Source organism: Accipiter gentilis, chromosome 23, assembly GCF_929443795.1.
Source record: "Accipiter gentilis chromosome 23, bAccGen1.1, whole genome shotgun sequence".
Taxonomy (NCBI): domain Eukaryota; kingdom Metazoa; phylum Chordata; class Aves; order Accipitriformes; family Accipitridae; genus Astur; species Astur gentilis.
Genome location: NC_064902.1, coordinates 13,467,591 through 13,478,468, shown reverse-complemented (window position 1 = coordinate 13,478,468; position 10,878 = coordinate 13,467,591).

The following is a 10,878-nucleotide window of genomic DNA, read 5'->3' as shown; positions in this document are numbered from 1 at the left end:
TCTATTATAAGCTCCGTGAAACACACCTCCTTTCCAGCCACTCACAGAGAACAAAATCCAGTCGGCTGAAATGGTCCGTGTGTAACAGGATGCCAGAGCAGGCACTTGAGGCAACGTAGGCGAGGCGTTTTGGAGCTGCGAGATCCCCGAGCTGGAGGCCAAGCCCTCGGTGAGGCAACACTGGCTCCGTGCCACAGCCGAGGAAGCAGAAGAGACAGTTTTCTCTTTGCTTCCTCGCAAAGGACAATGGTCTATTCGCAGACAACACCAGCTGGAGAGGCCGCTGCCTCACCTTCCACCCAAGGTCCAGCAGGGCCTTGCCGCAGTGCTCCCCAGAAGCAACTGCGCTCCTTGCCTACCCCTGCCACGCTTTCATCTTCCCTAGCACCTTTGCACCAGTCCTTTTTCACCCATCTCAATAGCACTTAGAACAGCTAGAGCCCAGGTAAGATCGGGCCCTGTGGTTACAAATGACAACGTGCCAACCTCGGAGTCATGTTGGCTGGAGCAAGGATTGACATGTCCCAAAGCACAAACACCGATACCCAGGGCGTGGTAAGCTGGGGGTTAGCTGAGGACCCTCAACTTCTCTTTCTTCAACACATTTTCTGTGTATTTTCCTAGGGGTCCAGAGTGTACATTGGCTTTGCTGATAAACTTATCAGTAGCAGAGCGAAACATCCGTTTCATTTGCACTGTTTACACAGAGCCTGTTTCTCCAGTTGGTAAGGCGGGATTGAGCGAACAGAGTGACCCTGTGTTTTCTTCCATCCCCCACGAACGTTGCTTCTAGCAGCGTGTGCTATGCGTCAGAAGTTGGGGGAGAGATGCTGCGTCAAGGTCCAGCCCTCCCCCACTCCCATCCTGGAGGTCTTCACCTCCACACTGGAGGTCTTCTGCTCCTATACATCATTCTCAGCCCCAACCCAACCCCTAGAGATGAGGAAAGGCTGCGGCACAGTATGTGGACGCCGATTACATCTCCAAACAGGAGGAACACACAATCGGTGGGATCCGCCTGCTTTCTAGCCCCTTTGTGCTCAGGGGCAGAAATACAAATAAGCCTCAGTGTCTTTTTCCTGCTTATATGAACTGAGATCCGTTTTTCAATAGCAGGCCCTGGCAGATAAGTATTCTCTTTCCTTGGTATTTATTTTTGGGGAGGGAGAGCCTTTCGCTGGCTCCCGTGACACTCCCCTCCAGCACAAGGGAGGTGCAGTGGGGTGGCAGGTAGAGCTGTGATTCAGGGATGCTCCTACACCCGCTGGAAGCTGGTGTTGCCATGCCAACCCCACGTAGCCTGTGCACAGGCAGACCAGGGCACAGCAGGCTGCTACAAGGTCCGTGCTTTTGCAGATAGATTAGTCCCAGGACCCTCCAGAGGACGATTTGGTCAAAGCTTCGTGCCAGGACCACAGGACAGGGGATGGTGTCCCCATGCATTCTCAGCTCAGCTGCTCATCTCCCCCCCACCATCCAGCCCATTTGCTTGGGTTGCCTCAGAGAGAATAGGACCATAAACTTCACGAGTGAGTTTTCCTCCTAAAGGAATTACATCACGCAACCACTGCTAATAGCTGGTGTTGTTTCAGAAGGACCAGAGAGACAGAAGCGGGTAGGAATAGCAACAACGCTCCCAACAAGCCCAGACACCCCCTGGCAGGAGCCGCACCCACCCTTCACCCGCTCGGCATGTAGCGTCATGCACCGCCCGAGACAGCAACCCAGAGCCCATCTAACGCAAAACCCACAAGACACAAACAATTACCTTTCCTCTGCTTAGACTCACCAAAACGGGTGTTTTAAAAACCGTTCTTTCCAAAAAGCACTAAGTGACAAATCCAGCCCTGTGCAAAGCCAACAGAAGTGGAGGGCCCTGCAGACAGCTCATAGGATGAAGACTCAGGTGTGACCTTTACTGTCTTATTGCACTTGCAGAATCCCCTGGGTAATTTCCTAGGTATTTTCTAGGTTACTTCCTTATTGCTCTCTGGGTAAACTAGGTCAAAACGCTTGCCTTAGCTAAACTGTGGTTTGTCAATGTATAAAATGAAGGCAATGGGACAAGTTGTCCCCTGCTTTTTTCTGCATGGAGTTCAACCTTATGGAAAGGCCATAGAATGTCCCTCTCCTCCATTAGAGCCAGGAAGGCTTTTGAAATCCTCAAATTCTCAACAGCTGAGAAGCGCTGCATGTTGTTATAGGCTGCTCAAGAGGAGCACATGTGAAGAAATGTGGACAACAACCACACTGATTAAAAAAGATGTGCTTGGGGTTGGGTAACTTTTTGTCCCTAAGAGCAAAAAAAAGTGCATCATCTATAATTGCTTTTTCTTGATCAGCCTGCCAGCTAAAGTAGGAATAGCTTTACAGATCACAATATCTGAAATCTCAAGAAGCGCTATAGGAACAAATGGATTCCACCACCCACTGTGCTGTATCCCGGATCCGGCCATTCCCTCCTGAGATACTGCAGTACACCCCAGCCTTGTTGGCTGCCACTCTACACATACTGTTTGTTCACCTGCACCAGACTTCTCAATCAAAAGCTAAGCATTTAAAACCACCGTAACATTTGGGGGTCCTGCAGCACGTGTAGTGGGATCTGATAAAGGGGAAGCTACTGTGAACAGACAATGCAGACAGACATAGATGTTGTCAAGTGTCTTTGAGTCTGAATTGATACACGTCTATCAGGTTTCCATTAGCAAAAAGGGGTAGTTTACAGTACCATGGATAGGAAATATGAAGTTTTTTTGAAGAAGGTAGGCTTTTTTTTTTTAATAAGATATCTGCCAGCAACAATCTTTTACTGCATTGTTAACAGACAGGGTAAAATATACCAACTAACAGCACCCAAGACATGAGGCTGTTCTTCAGAGAGCCTCTGTATTTCAGTGTCTGCATTAAACATGGCAATAAACATGCACCAATTTCAGTGTATGTTACACTGCATCAGCACTCTCATACTATCCATAGCTTCCCATCCTTTCTCATGTAATAAAATCCAGCAAACTGGATAGATCTTTTTACTTGAGTGACTCCTTACTCCTTTAGCGTTTCAGAATTTGGGGGTAATTTTGTCATCAGGTCTTTAAAAATGTATCCACAGTCTTTTCAGGGGCAGAGATAACCAAATTAAGCATTATAACTTAGCAAGACCACTACAGGGAGACAAGAGGGAGAAAACTGTTGTCACAGCAGTATTGCCATGACTGTTGTTTCCTATAGCATCCTTTGGCTGCCTTCCACTCTCTCAGTGCCCCATGTCTGGCTCCTACTACTCAGTTGTCCCACCTATGAGCTATATATCTTCTGTTTTGTGGCCCTGCATGGGCTGTCACCATTTTACAGTATCTTCACAAGTCATTACAATGACTTACGTAGCCAGGCTTGGTACACAGGTTCAACAGTGCAAGTCCTTTGAACCGCGTTCCCCAAGTCTACTTTTCATCCCATTATCAGATTGGTTCTGAATAAATGCCAAATGCAAAATCCTAGTATGAAACGCACTCCTGCGGCTGGCATTCACATAATGGCTATGTTTAAAAAAGGTTTGGTAAGAGACCTCACCATATACTGGATTATGTGAATTATTTGTCTTTAGTCTAGTCTGAATGATTTCTGGTATCTCAGGGTCAAAGTCTCACTTTTCATAGGTAAACATTTTAGAGGACTCATATTAATGACATACTACTAGCCAGAATCAGAACTAGTTCTGCTTAGGCAGTTAGCTTGGACAGAAAAACATTCAGCCAGTGACTCTGAGACATGAACTGGCTCAAGGCCTTAAAATAAGGACATTTGCTACACTGCTTAAGTATAACAATTATACAGCCGAGGCTGGGGATTCAAGACAACAAAGCTACTTAAAGACATTAGAATGGTCCGTCACTGCCTGTTGAGAAAAAAAGAAAAAAAACCCAAACCAGCTAATTTTTGATAGTTTTAAAGCTTCTTTGCTTGCTACAGTAGGATAGAATAAAGTGTCATAGTGATGGCTGTAGTCATCTGATGATAGTGACCTTCAGCCACACCAGGTCCTTTAAAGCATGTGTGTCTTGTGCTGCACTGGACAAAGCCTATAGAGACATACATCCTGGAGCACTCCTGCACATGCAGTTCCCAGAGGGGTTTTGCAAACTGCTCATATGAACTGTTGCATTAAATTACATTTAGCTTGAGTGATCAGTAGTTCATCAGTTGACCTCTGGCTCTGATTCCTAATAATGAGAAGCATTTGACATAAAGAAAGCCCTTAGAGAAGGCACAGGGAAAGAAATAACTGCACTAATTAAGCTATGCAAAGTGCCTTCGAGAAGAGTGGTCCACTTCAAGGATACCCTGACATTTCTGACCCATTACAAGTAGCAGCAGACAAATTTCAGGAATTTAACGTGGAGTGTTTAATTGAGACATAGAGGAAAAGAAATCAGTAGAATTTAAAATTAATTCCATCCTTACGGCTAAACCATATCAGTTTGGAAGGCTTACTAAATATTCTTAGCCACTAATGTGTCTTTATTTTGATTGTATAGGAGGTAAATCATCCTCATAAACATGATAGAAAACCACATTGGCCTGGCGCATTTATGATTAATTCTTTGCTCACGGTGCAAATGTAAATGCAACAGTCCTATTGCCATATCCTGCTTAGAACTTAAATACCATTTTTCTAATTTATTTCCATCATTTGAACCTAAGGACACAGAGGAATGTTTTGAATTTTACATATGATAAATATTTCTTTCTAAGAGTGAACCTGTGAAAATGCAGCCCATATAATAATACACTAAGCATCTTTCACATGCAAAAACCTTCACTTTTACAGTATCCTCATAGGAAACATATATTGGTTTATCCATTTTAAAAACATGGTTAAATTGAAGCTTGAAAAAAGAAAGTGACTTACCAAGGTCAAAATACATGCTAGTTACAGAGCTGGAGAGAGAAATCCTGATTCAGATTCCTAGTTGTCTGCTCTACCGGTTTGATGGTATTCCTTTCTTTGCCTACATTTAGGAACAGATTATCTAGATGTCCCATTCAAATAGAAGGTGTTGAAAGGGAGAAAACTCTTCTTCCTAGGATGGTTTGGAGCCCACCAGAAGAATTTCTACTTGTTCTTCAAATGAAAAGATGTGAATTATTACCTAATTTGGGTAATAATTTCACTAGCAGGCCAAATTCAAGCCTCCTGTCTTGTAAAATAATTCTCCTTTTTCATTCACCCTATAATCTGCTGCCTGCATCTGTGTCTTCATCCAGATTCACCACATCACTGAAGTGTGTCAGAGTACCCCTTTTTATAGCTATAAAGGTGAGCCCAGAGCACAGCCCAGGCTCTTAATATTTGGGAATTCGGAGGTTAGTTCATACTCATTACAGGTGTCAAACTGGGATAGCCTTTCCGTACTTCTCCATGTTGCTGAAGATCAAATTAATTGGTTGTGGTTAATACTGGAGGGTGACAACTAATAAAATTTCTTTCCATCCAGGTGTTTTTATTCAGCATCTGGAAGAAGACACAAATATTTGGATCGAGTCTCTCTAGACACACTTCTTAGTTTTTCCTGTTAGTGGGAACACAGAGGACTGGATATGCAATCTCTTAACACTCTGGTTTGTCCCTCCAGCTATATTTAATCCATACACCAGGGCAACAGCTTGCTACTACTACTAGCTGAAAGAATTACAGTGGAAGTGACTGATGAACCTGAGAAGAATGAGAATAAAGACAGCCTGCAGTTACATCTTTTACTCCCTCTGACCTCCTAACCAGAGCAGTATCCTGTGGAGAGAGAAATCTAGATCCCATTGAATGGGAGAAAGTTGACCGGGAAAGGCAGCAGCATCCCTCTGATGGCAGAGCCAAGGAAGAAAACTATCTAACTCTTCCATTGCAAAGTTTCCACCGGACCAAAAACAAAACAAGCATTCAGTTTGGTTACGCTTGAAACTGGCTTCTTTTAAATACTATCTGGGCCTCCTATTCTTTCTGCAGTTCTGCATGCTGTGTCCTCACGCCTTCACTCCTCTCCTGCGGCCATGCAGCCTGGCTTGGCGAAATCTCTGTGCTCTGACTCGTGCTGCTTTGCATTTCCTAATGGTCTCATGTGCTAGTCTGAGCTGCCTTATAGGGCAATAAGCTATTTGCAGGCTTAATATGATAAGGAATGAGAAAGAATATATTTCTGTTGTTTTATTTACACAAAGAGCAATGTAACTGGCTCTCCCTGTCTCAGCCTTGTGCTATTAATAAAGTCCATGTGAGGAATATACAAATTTATACCACGTGTGGAACCTGTCAACATAACCAGTCTCTAGCTAGAATACTTTCCATGCTGTGTATCTCCATATAGCCCATCTTTCTGGGGCATGTGACCCAGAAATGTGTCATTGGGACACATGTAGTCACTGGACTGACGAAAGGAATTCAAGGGAAACAGAAGCAACAATGCTGCTTCTTCCAACCTCTGCTCAGCTTGTTGCTACTGCTCTCTGAAAAAGTTAGTGAGATATGAAAAAAGATGTCGTTGCCCCAGCTTGGCCCTGGTTTTACCTTTCATACAGCAGGCTTTTATGTAAGGCCATATTTTTCCAGAGATTACTAAGAAAAAGGAACTAAAAATCCACAGCTGTCAGTTTTTAAAAGCAAATAATCACTCCCACGCAAAGGCTGAAAGGCAAACTTGTACCTAAAGACTTGCAACTGGCATCACTGACATGTTGCATTGTCCAATCAAAATGTTAAAAATAAAAATAAACAGAGCCCACAAAGAGAAAAATACACTGGATTTTAACATTCTTTCACAATTTATAACCAGAGCTGCGGTCAGCAACATGGAGTGAGAAAGACGTTTGCTTATAAGTCGTGACTTTAATCAGACAGTCTCACTGGCATCTCGTGGAAACCTCCCAAATTAAATGGACATCCAAATTAGAGACATTCAGACTAAAAATGAAACATCACAAATAAGCTCTTTTGTCTAGAATAAATAGAACCAAAACAGTCAAATGCTCAGGAAGATAACTGATACAACATTGTTCCCCTGGGCGTCTTTGTTAGCGATTAACCCAGTGTGTTTTAAATGCCTAAAACAATTGAAACTAGTGGACAAGCTATTCTAGTCCTCTGGGCATGAACTGTCCTAATCTCTGCTCACCAGGTCTCCCCACAGCCACATCCTTCTAACGCCCCGCTTCTTCCTTCCAGCCTCCAGCTGGTGACTCACTTTATTGAATCAGCGCAGCCATCAGGATATTCACCTACCAAATCAGAGCAACCCTTGATCTTGCTGCCGTGACCTCTGCCGTGCCTATTCCCAACTTTTGTTTATTACTTTCACTCATTGCGCCAAATCTAAACTTAGACCGTCAGCACTTCGAGGCAAAGCTCTTACGTGTGGCACGAAGTGCCCCCGTCACACAGTCTCTGCACAGCTTATGTCAGCGTGTCTTAACTGCCCGAAGGGATGAAGGAAAGAAAGGACCACAGTCCTCAGGCCTGATTAGGTTTGAAATCAAGGGTAAAACTTCCACTGGCATCAACAGTGCTAGATCAGGCAGGAAGGGACTGATCCTGAAGGTACTGCTAACTGCCTCTTGAAGGGTCTGCATCTGCTCTACGGTGAGGGATTTCATCTTGCAGATTAAAGTCTTAAAGCCAACAAACCATTTTAATAAGAACCGTGAAACTCCTCCAGCAACACTTGTTAGAAAGTTACCTGTCATGAAAGACACACAGCATTAAAGACTCTTGAGATGTAGGGGTCACCAGAGGGTATTCTATCTTTCTCTGTATTTTCTCCAGAAAGAATAAAGGAGACGGAAGATAAAAAGTGAGATTATGTCACAGCAGAGGAATGTTTCTACTTCTAGGAAGATAAGCCTTTTCCACTTAAGTCAAGTAATCTTCAAAAGATGACTATAATAAGCTGCATTGCCATGCACTCTACCGAGTTTTGCATAGTCTCTCCACTTCCTCATCAATATTACTCTTGTATTTTATGTAAAAATAATACATTATATAGCTCAGCTGATCTTAAGATGCTCTCCAAGTCCAGTTACTAAATAGAATAAAGAAGAACATCAATGTAAGTGGCAGGACTTTTGATTATGTCAGACTGACAACAGATACTTTAAGAAAGAAAACAGTCAAATCACATCTTGGACATAGTGTTCGATTATCTATGGATGGATTATCTGGGCCATGGATTGACGCACTCTGTCTTCCCCCTACAGCTTCGGCTGCATCACAGCCAGGACACAGACTCGCACCTGCTGAGTTTCTTGGTGCCTAAGGTTATCCCTGTGCTCTAAGGAGAAGCACCTACTACATTTTAAAAGATGAACACAAGGAATAGTCACTGTCCCAGTGGCACATGTTTTGTATTAGCTGTGGGTAATCTCCCCCCTCCCTCTCCCTGCCCTTCTTCATTATCTGGATAACTGGCTGCAGACCTTCTCTGACAGTGGTTTTGGTAGTCATCACAGGGACATATTACGAAAGAAGGAGCTCAATCATGCTAATATCTTAACTATAAGAACAGAAAGGCTGCATAACACAAAGTTTCTGCCTTCCAGGTCCCTGTATTTCAGATCTTGTTCTGCATTCAGCAGTCAACGCTGACACTTTTACACAGGCCAGGCTCCCTCCTCCACAAAGATCATCAGCCCAAGATTTGTCTAGAGGAAATTGGCACTTAAACATGGATTTTGGTGAGGTTTGATGATGCAGAACTGTACCAAAGCAGTACCCTGCAGAAAAGCAGGGTATAGGCAGCAGTGACCTCCAGTTCCCTTTGCAAACGTCTTGTTGCAAAGGTGCTCTATTTGTATTTACGCTGATAAGCGACAGAGGGGCTCCAGGGTGCTGAGGCACTTTTTGGCCTCTATAGTAGCAGAAAGTCCTTGCTCAGTGGGGTGGAGCTGGGAGCCTCAGGCTAAAAAAACTGGCTGGTCACTATCCAGACCACAACGATTTCAAAACATATGGTACCCATGGGCTGGATCTATCCACTTGCAACACATTGCTTTCTCCCTATGCCATGTACTGTCTTCCAAAAATCCCACAATTGCTTCTATTGCAACTTAGCACAGCTCCCTCCTCTGAAGGGAAAACACACATCACTTTTGGACCACATCTGATACAATGATTCTGTTCACAGTTTCCAAACTCCCTTTAACCATACCCCAGGGAGTCAGCAAAGAGATAAATCACACTGAGCCACACAAACACCTTCTCCACACTGCATTCATAGCTATCCAGAGAGAAAGAGAGCACACACACCGCAGGATGCAGGATCTGACTCAGAGATACCTAGGATGAGTCGGCTGAGGCACCAGGAACATCTCAGACCTGAGGAATTAACCTGTTTCATTGGAGCTGAACAAGGACCTCAGCCCATGCAGGCTAGAGTAACAACAGCAAAAGCATATTTTTGCATTATTTATCCAACAACATAAACATATGTAACATTATTTCAGGATATCTCTTCTTAGCTCTACTGTCCTCTATGGGAGATGGAAGAAGCAAGGCTTGTAGTCATTTGGGAATAAAAGGAGGTAAAGAGTTAGTTAGAAAAAGCACATGTAGGTGTTATTAGGTAACAGTAGATCCTTCCTTTCCTAGATTCTAGTTTTCTGATTCTGATAAAGTTGTTCCCTCTGTTAGACTGTTATTTATCTGAGATTTGCTTATTTACTTGGCTATTAACAGTCAGGTGCACAAGGGGCTGTACCTTTCTTTCTACCGGGTACAGTCCCCGTGAGCTTCCAAAGGAAAGTCCCCCCTGTATCAGCTACCACACATTCAGTTCAGGACTGTGACTTCTCCGAAATATCTAGTGATATAAATTCTTGGTACAAAGGGGGAAGGAGCCTTATGCCATACATGTGGGAGCATGGGTACACAGAGATAAAACATGTCGGCTTCAGGAGACTTGTAACGGCAATTTTTTTTACATTGCTTTCATCATCTAAATGTCTATATATGGGGTGTTACTGGAAATCATGTGACTTCCTGAAGTTCAGCTTCCCCTGCTTGTAAACATGTCTAAGAATTTCACTTTCTGATTGCTGGAAACTAAAAGTGAGGTACTTCTCAGTAAACTTTTCCTTTAAAAAAAAATATATGTTCATGAAAATAATTTTCTTAATTTATGCTGATCTTATAAAACTGCAATATTCAGCCATAACCTTCCTCTACAAAGCTGGGATGCACTGGCACAAAAGTATGAAATTTCATAAATTTCATTATTTATGACATTGTCATCAACAACAAAAAATACCTAAATGAAATTCTAATAATTAAGTGCACTCAGCTGCATTTTCTCTGAGAATTTGTGCATGCTCCGATTGTGGGAGAACTGACTCATTCTTTATGAAGAGAATGCAGTATAAATCCTGCTAATTATTTGTGCTGAGAGTGGTATCTACAATTCATTTATTATATGAGAGTTACAGGGCTTTAGTACTTTTTCAGTAAAGTACCATTAATATTGCAGTTGGCTACAGTACAGGCACTCTGCAAGATCTGGAGAAATCATGTTTCAGATTGGGTGGAAATGCTTTAAATATACTTTTGTTCAACATATCTTAGTATTTCTTCTTTGAACGTTCTCCCCCTTCAAATAAAACAATCTCAGCAACTCCAGCAGGACAAAAAAGCTGCAGCTGGAATTCAGAAATAGACATCATGCGGCACCAAGAAATATTGTGCGTTGTTAAAGGATTCTTTGAAGGAGTGCAGGACTGGAAGTGACTCCCCTGCCATTTATTAATCCCCTATTATTAAAGGCCACATTCCAGGATAACTCTCAGAACTAGCTAACAGGTTGTTAATTAGTAGTCACTATTATATAAAATTAGAAACAA